The sequence below is a fragment of the Camarhynchus parvulus genome, chromosome 3 (assembly GCF_901933205.1).
Source record: "Camarhynchus parvulus chromosome 3, STF_HiC, whole genome shotgun sequence".
In the NCBI taxonomy this organism is placed as follows: domain Eukaryota; kingdom Metazoa; phylum Chordata; class Aves; order Passeriformes; family Thraupidae; genus Camarhynchus; species Camarhynchus parvulus.
Window position 1 is genome coordinate 18377749 of NC_044573.1, and position 13547 is coordinate 18391295.

Here is a 13547-nt window from a genome sequence, read left to right on the forward strand (position 1 = left end):
CAGGGCCCAGCTTATTGCAATTAGCCTTTTCTCGTTCAAATCGTCATGGCACTTCTCTTTTAGGTATTTCCCCACCTCAGCTGGGTTCTGAATTTGTTCCCGTGGAAAATCCCAGCCTAGAGGATCAGAAAATTCTTTCAGGGTTTGGCCTATATTTTCCCATTCTCCACACCACTCAGGATTTTTCATGCCTGCATCTGCTTCTGGGTCAGGGGTCTCACCAACTCTTCTGGATATCTCAGCTTTCATTTTAGAGAAGCTCCAGACTATATAGAGGAAGCCTACCAGATTAAATACCAGAAAGATGGTCTCTTTAACATTCAGGGGAAACTGAACATTCTCAAACAGTGACATAACAGCTTCAAAGGAGAAGAAGGAAAAGAAAGGCTGGAAAGCCTTATTCTCAGCTCCTCCTCTAACAAACTCGGTGCAATTACTAATAAATTCCCAAAACATACTACTGGAACTGGGATGCAGGGTAGGACGAAACATATCGTAAACAGACGCTAGCATCTTTATAAATGCCTTATAAATCATTGTCACTAAGGCCAGCACAAGAGCTACTCCAATCCGTGCCCATCTACCGTAAGAATTACGTATTATGGACAATAATCCGAGTGACTAGAATGGTATCGAAACCTCAAAAAGGTCTAGAGACCAGAACTACATGAAGGTCTCCACCGCAAGAGATGTTACGAATTCCAGCAGCATGGCTATTGACTGCTTTAACTCACTAGCTAGTGAGCACAACCAACGCACACAATAAGCTTTTTTCCACTTTCTCTGGCCACGAGTTGGGCGCCAAGAGATGTATCTGACTTGGTTTAGAGCAAAATTTTGGGAGAGAGAGAGAGTCTTCAGAGGGGCTCTAGTAGGAAGATAAATTCAATCGGCCCCTCGCCCCCACAACCAGTCCGGGAGAAAATACTTCTTTGAAGAAAAGTGGAAAAAAGCTGTTTATTAAACAATAGAACTTAACAATATTAAAACAATAAAACTCTTTGCCGCTCTAAAAGAGATGACTAACTGAGAAAACTCTTTGGGTTGCAGCCTAGCTCACTCAGTCTCTTATCAGTCTTTCTGGTGCTGGAATTGTCACAGGCCAGGCCCGGCCCGGCCCGGTGGCTACAGGTGTGAGCTGCCAGTGCTCCCCTGGGTGTTCAGTCTAGAGCAGGTTCTAAGAGGTCTAAAGAAAAGGAAAAGAAAAAACTACAGTCTAGGGACTCTTCTTTGCCTCAGCCAGCTAAAACTAACTAAAAGCAAAAGGACAGCTCTCTGTTTTGCTGTCTGTCTGTCTGCAGACAACACAGTCTTGGAGCAGGAATGCAGGGGAGTACGTGCAATGTCTGAGGGAAGAAAAAAAAACTGTGCGATTCTTCTCTCCCCCCTTTCACTCTCTGCAACAAGTCTTAAAGGTGCAAAACTTATTATTATTCAGCATAAACTAATGAGACGATTTGGGGATAAAAGCATCATATAGTCAACCTAGGACAGTCTTGAATCCTTATGCTCTGTTAAACAACATCTCTCCCAAGGACACTTGGTATAGTGTGATAGACCTGAAAGATGCTTTTTGGACTTGCCCCCTAGCTAATAATAAGAAGGATTATTTTGCCTTCCAATGGGAAGACCCAGAGACCAACCGAAAGCAGCAGTTCAGAGGGACATCTTTGCCTCTGGCGTTTGTAGACTCACCAAATCTGTTCGGTCAGGCACTTGAGCAACTACTAAGTCACTTTGTGCTGGTAGAAGGGACAAAATTGTTACAATATGTAGATGACTTATTGGTTGCTAGCCCAAGGGAGGAAGACATAAGGGCAAGCACCATGGCGTTACTAAATTTCTTGGGGGATAAAGGGCTAAAAGTTTCAAAGTCAAAACCACAGTTTATGGAACTCAAAGTCAAATATCTGTGACACTGGCTAACAAAGGGAAAGAAGAGGCTAGATCCTGAAAGGGTGACAGGTATCGTTGCCCTACCTCCTGCACAGACAAAAAGGGAGGTAAGACAGCTACTGGGACTTCTAGGATATTGCAGACAGTGGATTGATTGATATAGCAAAAAGGTAAAATTCCTGTATGAAAAACTCACCACCAATAAGATAAAATGGACAGAACAAGATGAGGAAGGATTTAAGGACTTAAAAGAAACACTTATGGCAGCACCAGTATTGAGCCTCCCTGATGTAAAGAGTCCATTCCAGTTGTTTGTGGATGCCAGTAGTCATACTGCTCATGGAGTGTTAATGCAGAATTGGGCAGGGGCCAAGAAACCAGTAGTGTATGTATTGAAGCTTCTGGACCCTGCAAGCAGCGGGTGGCCCACTTGTTTACAAGCAATTGTGGCAGTGGCATTATAAGTAGAAGAAGCCAAGGAAGTAACCTTTGGGGTCCTGTTGATAGTTTCTACTCCCCATAACGTAAGATATATACTACAACAAAAGGCAGACAAATGGCTTACAGATGCTAGGTTATTGAAATATGAAGCCATATTAATCCATTTGCATGATTTGGAATTATGGACAACTACCGCAAAAAATCCGGCCCAATTTTTGTTTGGAGAGGCCTTGGGAAGGCTCATTCATGATTGTGCAGAAGTGGTGGAGCTACAGACCAAGATTAGACCGGATTTAGAGGAGGAGGAATTAGAAGAGGGAGAAAAATGGTTTGTGGATGGGTCAGCAAGGGTTATAGAAGGAAAAAGAAAATCAGGATATGCGATTGTGGATGGTAAGTCAGGAGATGTAATAGAATCAGGACCTCCGAATGCTGGGTGGTCAGCTCAAGCATGTGAACTATACGCAGTATTACGAGCCTTAAAGAGATTAAAAGGGAGGAAAGGAGCGATTTTTACAGACTCAAAGTATGCATTTGGGGTAGTTCACATGTTTAGAAAAATTTGGGAAGAAAGAGGGCTAATCAATACTCGAGGACAGGGGCTAGTACAAGGGGAAATAAAACAAATCTTAGAAGCTGTCAGGGAGCCAGAAGAAGTTTCAATCGTACATGTGAAAGGACATCAAGCAGGGATACAGTTTTGGATTTGAGGAAACAATTTGGCGGATAAGGAAGCTAAGAATGCAGCTTTACTGAAGGTAAGTACTCCCAGAGGTGGAGGAAAGTGAGGCCCAAGAATATCCCCCATATCCGTCCCAGAAAGAAATTGAAGGATATGAGAAAACTGGAGGAAAACTAGAAAATGGTAAGTGGAAATTACCAGATGGGAGGGAACTGCTGTCTAAAGACTGTACCAGGAAAATCTTGAGGAGGTTACATCAACATACACATTGGGGAGCCCAGGCTCTTGCGGAACAATTTTTGAGATTCTTTGGGTGTAAAGGGTTGGCTAAATAGGAGGTGCAAGGATGCATGATCTGCCAGAAATTTAATCAGGCCAGGGCACAACAGGCAATATTGGGAAGCCACCCTATAGCATACCAGTCTTTTGAGAGGATCCAGGTAGATTTCACTGAATTACCCAAAGTTGGGAAGTATAAATTCCTACTGGTAATAGTCAATAAACTAACCCATTGGGTGGAAGCTTTCCTGAGCTCTGGGGCAACAGCTCAACAGCTCAGACAGTGTCAAAAGTCCTTTTAGAAGAAATTGTACCCCAATATGTAGTAGTAAATTACATAGATTCAGGTCAGGGAACACACTTTACCTCAAAAATCATTAAGCAGCTAGCAGAAGCTTTAGGCATCCGATGGGTATACTACACCCCGTGGCATCCCCAGAACTCAGGACAGATTGAAAGAATGAACCAGTCATTAAAAGCCCAATTATCAAAACTAATATTAGAAACTAGGAGGTCGTGGCTAAAATGCGTCCCTTTAGCCTTACTAAACATCAAGACCATGCCGTACTCTGACACAGGGCTGTCACCTTTGAAATGCTATATGGAATGCCTTACAAACATGGGATGCCGGTAGGACACCCTAGGTTAGAGGATGGTCAGATACAACCCTACTTAATAGCAATAAATAAAAATCTGCAAGAACTGCGAAAGCAGAGGATAGTGACACAGAGCGCCCCTCTAGGGTTCGCGATACACGAAATACAACCGGGAGATAAAGTGCTGATAAAAGCGTGGAGGGAGGTCCCCCTCTCCCCTCACTGAGAAGGTCCTTTTCTTGTCCTTCTAACTACAGACACAGCCATTCGAACAGCGGAGAAAGGCTGGATGCACGCATCTTGAGTAAAAAAGGTCAAACATAGGGAAGAGGTACCTGAGTGGAAAATCACCTCTCCTCCTGGAGACTTAAGGATAAAATTGTGCCGACCAAGTAAATGACTGACGGAGATCGGATAAGTTGTATAGTGGCTGGTTGCGAATGTTATCTGTTTGTTTATTTTAAATGCGAATACTGTCTCAAGGCTTGGGTTACGCATTGTAGAAGGGGATATAGACCTAAGAGTTTGTGTACAAAGTGTCTTGAGGACAAACAAAATCTGACTAGCCATATCTTAGTTCTCGCTACTAATTTGGGTATACTAGAATTGGACTCCCCAGAGTCGTATTAAGGGTATAAAAACCGAATAAGGGGAAAATTGGACTCTAAGGCTGAAATCATAGAAATCAAGTGCCGAAAGTTGAATAAGGTACCCTGCAGTGCAGATGCAGTCAAACTACCAAGGTGGGGCACCTTTAAGAGGTGGTATGCGGCTCAGTCCGGGAATGGGACCCCAGAAGAATACTCTTGCTGCCAAGAAGATGGTCTTCCTTGCCACTGGTGGCAACCCAGGGAGCGTACACCTATGGGAAATCCTGATGGGCCTGAGCCTAGCCATGTGCAGGACAACTAGTCTGCACCCTGAAACTCCGTTCCGCATGGGACGGCAGAGCCCGGTTGACAAGTGCAGGCAATGCATGCAGGTTGTCTTGAAGGGACAAGGAGAAATGGGAATTTCAGCATACCCAGCCCCTGAAGACAGCCACAATAATGGGAAAAGCAGGTACTGTACCCTAAATGGCGCCCAATTTAAAATATGTGAACTGGATGGAAAAACAGTGTGTTTTAACCTAAAAGCGAGATCTAAAGACAGGCAGTCAGAAACATCCAAGCATAAAATGTATAAGAGGGATGTGGGATGAATACCTGTTCCTACCTGTAATCAATGTAACTGGATGGTGTGGATTGGGGGAAAAATGGAATCCATCTTTGTAGCTTATTTTCAAATTAACCAACTGTGTTATGACAATGCTTGATTGGAAATGTGTGCAATGGATGGAAAGACTTACTGGGTAGGGAAAAACTTGAAATATGATAATAGGCTCACCCTCAGTAATGAGCCTGTCATCTTGGACCTTCTTGAGGAGAATGATGACAGGGCCTGTTTACAGTATGATAAGACTTTCTGTTTCTCCAAGAACAAGGAAGGGATAGATCCAGAAAGCAAAATGAAACAGATAGCTCAGGAGTTAAAGAGACAGGAGTCAGAAATGAGGAAAAAGAGGGTAGAACAAGACTAAAAGCCCTGAGTGAGCAATACGATAATCTAGAAAGGCAGTATACCGATTAGGGATTGCCTGCTCCAAACAGAAACCAATTTATGGATCTAATTCAAGAAATTGCCACTGAACTAGGACTGAATAATTGCTGGATTGCTGGATTTGTGCGGAACTAAAATCAGCCGAGAAATGGCCTCGGAAAGGTGAAAGCTTAACTCCAGAGCAGCTTTTGAAAGGGGCTAATACTCAAGGCTCCAGAACAATACAGAGACCTGAGGAATGGGTGTTGGACCAAAGAGTAATTGGAACAATCTGTATCAGTAGAGAAGGAAAGGAATATACTGAAGTTGTAGGATATACCCCATGTATATCTACTCTAGTGGTAAATTCAAGCAGCAAAAGCAGGATCTGGCAACCAGAACCTCCTGCTGGATATTGGAGTCATGAGAGGGGAACCAATTGTGAATGGAATGATAAAATTGGACCTTGTTGGATCAAAAACTCTGGAGCTAATTATTACCAATCCTGGAGCTAATTATTACCAATCCTTGGAAGAACTAAGGGGCTTCTGGAAAGAATCAGAAAATACAAGAATTAGGTGTAAAGCCCCTAATGGGATGTATTGGATTTGTGGGAAGAAGGCATATAGTGAACTACCCCAAATTGGAAAGGGTCCTGTACATTAGGGATGATTCAACCTGTTTTCTTTATTCTCCCCAGAACCAAGAGTAGCTTATTGGGGGCTTCTCTGTATGAAACTCTAAATAGGAAAAAGAGAGATTTAAAGAAGAAACTCCATATTGTAGGCGGCAGCCAAACATGGGGAGAAGAGGAGCGGCCTGCTGAAAGAATAATGGAATATTATGGCCCTGCTACATGGGCCCAGGACAGAAACTGGGGATATAGAACCCCAATTTATCTATTGAACAGATTGATAAGGTTGCAAGTGGTAGTCAAGATAGTGTCAAATCACACCTCAGAGGCCCTTGAACTATTGAGCATGCAGCATTCTCAAATGTGGGCTTTTGTGTACCAAAATAGAATAGCTTTAGACTATTTGTTAGCCGAAGAAGGGGGAGTCTGAATGTTGTATAGAAATTGACAACTACAGGGAAACTATCAGGGGTGTTGCAGCAGAGATCAAGAAGGTGGCTTATGTCCCAGTCCAGAAATGGAATTCTATCCTATGGGCATCCAGGTGGGATCAATTATTTGAAGGAGCCTGGTGGAAAAAGATGGTGCTCTTTATAATGTGTTCAGTAGCTGGGGTTATATTCCTACCCCGCTTAATACCATTTTTCATTAGACTGATACACTCTGTTGTGCAGGGCATGCAGATAGCAGCCATGCCTATGGACCCCAAGCATGCTTCCGAGAATAATAAATTGTCCAAAAGATTGAATCTGGGAGGAGAACAAGCGAGTAAAGCAGTGGAAGTCTTAGCTAAATTTGAAAAGCAAGTAAAAGATGATGGAGTCGTTTATAGAAGAAATCAGGAGGTGCCGCAAGGGGAATGGGATAGAAATAAAGAATTAGAGGACTGAGAGGGTCCCTTTCTCCTTGTAGGAAATATGGAACAGACAAGTTTTAGAAATTAGGACTAGTTTTAGCAACATTTACAAATATTAGAAAACATAAAAAATTGTAGAAGGAAGCACGAATTAATGTGTTTATATAGAAGGAGAGGGATTGTAATATGTGATGTGAGATAATTCGTGCTTATATGAGATATATATATGAATTAAAGTTGTAAGTAAAATTGTGCATGTAACAAGAATCCAAAAACCTAAGACCACGGACAGTCAGGAGACAGACTGCCACACAGAAATTACGAAACTCCATATGGTAACAAGGAAAGAAAGCCTCATTAGCAAGCAAAAGGACATTGCTGGTGTGGAGATGGGCCTTTCGATGAACACTTGATAAGTATCTTCAATCAAGATAACCAGAATCGTCAGGAACATACATCTAAATACCGGGTTCCCATAACTCTACATAAACACTCATTGCCTCCCAGAAACAGCATTGTCCAGCTCTGCACAGAGAAAGGAGACTTCATGCATGTGTGGAGTAACAAATAGGGGCACCTCTGCCTCAGGCAGAAAAAACTGTATAAAACCAGCCCCGACTGAGATGGCATTTGTGAACAGAGGGGGTCCAATGTGATAGAGGTTGGATCAAGGTTCACCCAGCGCCAATCCTGGGCTCAACGCTGTGTCTTTGGCTGTGGCTATTGAGGACCGTATTTTTGGTCATGAAAATAAAATCTTTTGTTATTATTATTAATTTGGCTTTTTCATTTATTACATATAACACTTGTCTCAGAGAATCTGCAGTAGCAATTTTTGGGCTGCTTGTCCGAGACCAGGGATATCACACTAGTAGGAGCGGAGCTTCCCTGCTCCGACCCAAACCACTGTGAACTGTGCCAACCTGTGGAAAGAACACACCAAATGGCTCCAGCCCAGCTATTTCACCTGCCATGACTGTTCTGCTGTTCTTTGCTGTGGGGAGGAGGTCAGCGTCAGATGAGCCATGAGGCCTTCATCTGCTGCTGGGCCTTCGTCTGCTCCATGAGGCTCCTGCCTTCCAAAGGGGGAGAAGTTGATGCCATCTTTAATCATGTATAAGGAATGGGTGTTCTCCAGCATTTTGGGTCTCCTTTTGTTCTGGTGGAATGGTGAGGTCTAACACTTTGATATGTACAAATTATTTACTTTTTATTTGTTCCTGCCTGTTGGCATTTGGTTTGTAAACAAAAATGTTGGGGTTTTGTTGGGTTTTTTTCACTTTCATTTATTAGTATTCATTCCTTACTGATGGAAAGGGATTCTTGCAGTCTAAAGTCTAAAGGAGATAACCCATATGGTTCTCTTCTAAATTGTCTCAAAATGAGACAAAATTTGTTGCCCAACTTAAGAGTGCAAGAGAAAGTGAAAAATTAAAAAGATAACTCTTGTCTGACAGACTTTGTACTGGGTACAACAGTCAATGGTTACTGTGCTGCCTGTTCAATAACAGCTTCATGGCACCTAGGAGTGTGTGCTTATCCATATACATTGGCAATCCTGGCCCTGGTATGTATCTTCATATCAGGGACACAAATCAGAATTGCTGTGTTGATATGCTCTGTGCTAATAATTTATGGAAAGACATCAGAGGTAATAAGAGTTATTTGGGAAGAGTATTCTCTTCTGTTTTCCTGTGCTGGCCTTGGCAGTCTTTTTGGGGGATGTATTTACAATTACACTCAGTCTGTTGGAGGAAAAGTAGGAGATTATTTTTCCCAGCCTTTTACCTTCTTCTTCCTCTTCAGATCTGTCATGTCACCTTTTGAGAATATTCCATTCCCTCTGGATGTTAAAGATATCATATTTTCTTTTTTAAAATTCTGTTAGCTCTCCTCCATAAGATCTACAGCACATTTAGAACCAGGGTTGAGATTTTCAGAGAGGTTGTCCAGACATCTGCTCCAGTGGTGGAAAATCCTGAGTGGTGTGGGATGTGGGAGGACATAGGCCAAGCCCTGAAGGAATTCTCTGCCCCCATAGTTTGGAACTTTCCCCCTGAACAAATTCAGAATCCAGCTGAGGTGGGGAAATATCTGAAAGAAAATTGTAATGAGACCTCTAAAGAGAAGAAGCTCATTGCAATGTGCTGGGCCCTGACTAATGCTTATCACACACTGCTAGACACTGTAGGACAGCAAATAAGCCAGAGGGGCAGGAGGATGAATCAGCAGACACCCCAGGCACTCTGGCTGCAGCTAAGCCAGATGGGGAGCCTAAGCCAACAGCGATTACCCCTGTCCAGAGAAGGAAACACAAAACCAAATCCACTCACCTGGTGGATGATGATGGGGAGTCAGGACCCTCACAGCCAGTAGAGGAATTGGAACCAGAAATAATCACCAAGTCTCTATCCTTAGAAAGCCTTCGCAATCTGAGAAAATATCTCAGCCAAGCCAACGGCTTGATGAGTCTATATTATGTTGGTTGGTGCAAATCTGGGACACTGCAGGCTATGGTACAATTTTGGATGGTATTGAAGTGAGGCATTTGGGACCTCTGTCATGTGATGTGGGTATTGACCAGGGGATTGCAGGAGGCCCAAACCTCTCGGCCTCTGGACACAGCTCTTAAGAAGTAGGAAACAAAGATACCTTCACCCAGATCTTCAGCTGCAGCAAGGCCTCTGGAAAACCATGGAGCAAGAAATCCAACACTTGAGAAAACTGGCTGTGCTAGAGGTCCTTTTCTCAGATGATGACTAAACCACTAAGAGTCCAGACATCGTAAAATGTATGGCAATGATGTGGCTCAAATTTGGACAAATATGGCCACGCATGTACACCCCTGTCATAGCAGTGCTGCAGTGGAAGGAGAAGGACAAGACAGTAGTGCTGTGACAAAAAGGCTCTGGTACTGTGAAGACACTGACCCAACATGCATGGCCCAACAGAAGCAAAAATCTCAGCTGTGGAAACAGACCTGGCAGCATGTACACAGAAAGTGGAAGACAGAACTGAAGAGACCCATCAGAAACTCAGGAAGGAGATTAAAGAGGACCTTCTCTAAGTCTCTTCAGTACAGTGCAAATGCCCTCTTATCTGACGCAGATGACCCCAGCTAGGGGGAGGGGGTACATCCCAGAAGCTGACCTGTGGTTCTTCCTGTGTGAGCATGGGGAAGATATGAGGTGGGATGGAAAACTCATTTCTGTCTGGCAGCACAGGTGTGTAAACTAAAGGAGGAAACTACTAACAAGGGAGTTCCACCATAAGGAATGCAGCTACAGTTTCCTGTAGCTGAGCTGCCAGGTATAACAGAAGGGACAATGATGTCCTTCCCCTTGAAGGAACCTCTGGAATGTTCACAGAAGGAGTCAATGGTAGCCAGGACAAGAGGGGCCTTGGCCTCCAGCCAGGTAAATGCTGGGGAAAATTGGGTCTTTTGGACTGTGTGGATCCGATTCCCTAGCACAACCGAACCACAAAAATACAAGGCTTTGGGTGACACTGGTGCACAATGTACTTTATTACCACTGGGACATGTGGGGACAGAAGCTGTTTTTATTGTTGGGTCAACGGGGGAGTTGCAGCAGTTAACTCTGTTGGAAGTTGAGGTACACTTGACTGGGAAGGAGTGGAGTAAACACCCTACTGTGACTGGTTCAGAAGTTCCATGTATTCCAGGGTAGATTTTCTCAGGAGTGGTTATATCAAAGACCCTAAAGGATTCAGGTAGGCTTTTGGAATATCTACTGTGAAGACAGAGGGCATTAGACACCTTGCCTGGTGTCTCAGAGTACCCTTCTGCAGCAGGACTCCTGAAAGTAGAACAGCAGGTACCAATGGCCATCACTACAGTACGTCATCAGCAATACCACACAAGCTGAGACTCCGTGATTCCCACACACAATATGATCCATGAGCTGGAGAGCCAGGGAGTGGTCAGTAAGACCCATTCATATTTCACCAGTCCCATTTGGCCTGTGTGCAAGTCTGATGGGGAATGGAGATTGACTGTGGACTACTGTCGCCTAAATGAATTTACACCATCACTGAGCGCTGCTGTCCTGGACATGCTGGAGCTCCAGTACGAGCTGAAGCCCGAGGCAGTGAAGTGGTACGCCACTATGGACATTGCCAGCGTATTTTTCTTCATTCCTCTGGCAGCAGAGTGCAGGCCCCAATTTGCCTTCACCTGGAGGGGTGTTCAGTACACCTGGAACCGACTGCCCCAGGGGTGGAAACACAGCCCCACCATCTGCCATGGACTGATCCAGGTTGCACTGGAGAAGAGTGAGGCTCCAGAACATCTGCAGTACATTGATGACATCATTGTATGAGGGAACATGGCAGGAGAGGTTTATGAGAAAGGAGAGAGAATAATCCAGAGTCTTCTGAAAGCAAGTTTTGCTATCAAATGAAGTCAAGTCAAGGGGCCTGCCCAGGAAATTAATTTCCTAAGGGTGAAATGGCAAGATGGATGCAGACAAATGCCAACAGATATGATTAATAAGATAAGTGCTATGTCCCCACTGACCAGCAAGAAAGAAACACAAGCTTTCCTAGGTACTGTGGGCTTTTGGAGAATGCACATCTTGGAATACAGCCAGATTGTAAGACCTCTCAACCTCATGACACAAAAGAAAAATTATTTTGACTGGGGCCGTGAGCAACAGCAGGCTTTGGAGCAGATCAAGCGCAAGATTGTCCATGCAGTAGCACTTGGGCCTGTCAGGACAAGACAGGATGTGAAGAATGTGCTCTACACTACAGCCACAGAGAATGGTCCTTCCTCAAGCCTCTGGCAGAAGGGACCTCTTGGGTTTTGGAGTCATGCATACAGAATCTGAGGCCAGGTACACCCCAACGGAGGAAGACATTCTTGCAGCTTATGAAGGGATTTGAGCTGCCTCAGAAGTACTGGCACTGAAGCACAGCTCCTTCTGGTACCCTGACTACCAGTGCTGGGCTGGATATTTAAAGGAAGGGTCCCTGCAATACATCATGCCACAGATGCTACCTGGAGTAAATGGATCACCCTCATCACAGTGGACTCAAACAGGAAACCCAAATTGACCTGGGATCTTGGTACTCATTGCAAACTGGTCCAAAGGCGAGAACTTTTGATTATCATCAGAAGAGGAAGAACAGGTGACACGTGCTGAGGAAGCCCCGCCATATAATCAGCTACCTGAAAGTGAAGGATGGTACATCCTCTTCACTGACAGATCCTGCTGTATTGTAGGGACCATTAGGAAATGGAAAGGAGCTGTATGGAGCGCTATGTAATGAGCTGCGGAAGCTACTGAAGGACAAGGTGGATCCAGTCAGATTGCAGAGTTGAAAATTGTTCAGCTAAGGTACTTGAGAGGTACAGACTTCCCGATATGCCTGATACCAAAGATTTCCCTCTAATGTATAACCCTGCCTTTTAATTTTTAATTCTTATGGAATTTAGGGGGTTTTCTTCCACATTGTTTCTTTCATCTTTCAATGTCTAATTTCATTTATCAGCAAACCTAAAGTTTATTTGTAAAAGCAAATACCTATTTCCATTCATCAATCAGTGGAATCCTTCCCACTGTTTCTTTTATCTCCCAGTGCTGGTTGTATCTACCAGAAGACCCAAAGCTTGTTTGTAAAGACAAATCCGCTATTCCTCTCATGGGGTTGAAAAAATGGGTATAAAATCTTTGGGTGAAATTGCACAGTATATAGATGATTTGTTAATTAACAAGTTAAGAAAGTCCTTTCCCATCCTGTGGTGAATATCTACAGACCTCAGGCAAACCAGCACAGCAAGCTGCAGTTTGTGTCTCTGCAGCTGGCTCTTTGATTGCTCCTTCTCTCCATTGGTCATGCTTATACAGCCCTCTCATCTTCCTTGAATCCTCCCTTTCTCTGCCCTCATCTCCTCGCAAATATGGAGCCAAGCCCAGGCATCATTTTCCCCTGGCTCACAGGTGGGCCATGCCTGTGAACAGCCTTGGTGTTGCAGGTGGTATTGGCCCACTCACCTTGGCCTTCCACAGCATTCCTGGTGTGCTTTCCTACTGTTCCTTCCAGGTTCCTCTCCCCAGAATGACCCCAGCTCTTCCTCTGAGTATCTGTGAAGTGTGACCACTTGGCACATCCATCCCCCTTTGCTGCCTGTGAAATGTGGCTCTGCCTAAGGGCGCTGGCACTCCAGTCAGGAGCCAGGAGTTTCCCTTGTCATGCTTGGGAGTTTCCCAGATCTGTTCTCTTAGCCCAGGCTCTCACCAGGCCCTAAATCAGCAGCCCATGTGCATTGGAGCACCAACCCCGAGGTATCTGCTTCTTTCCTATCCTCTTCCAAGGCTTGAGGTAGCAGGTTCCTCCAGCCCATGGTGGTTCAGAGCACTGTCCTCTCTGACCAGGCCCTTTGCAGCTCTTTGGAGCCAATGTGTCCCTTTGTGCCCCCAGGTTCATTCTGCAGGTGCAGAATATTGAAGTCTTTACCTTGCCCAGGAGTCAGAATTCAGTCAAAAAGATAGTTCCCTGTGATGATTGGCAACTTTACTTCAACCACTAGAGGAGAGGAGTGTGGTCAGGACAGAGCAGGGT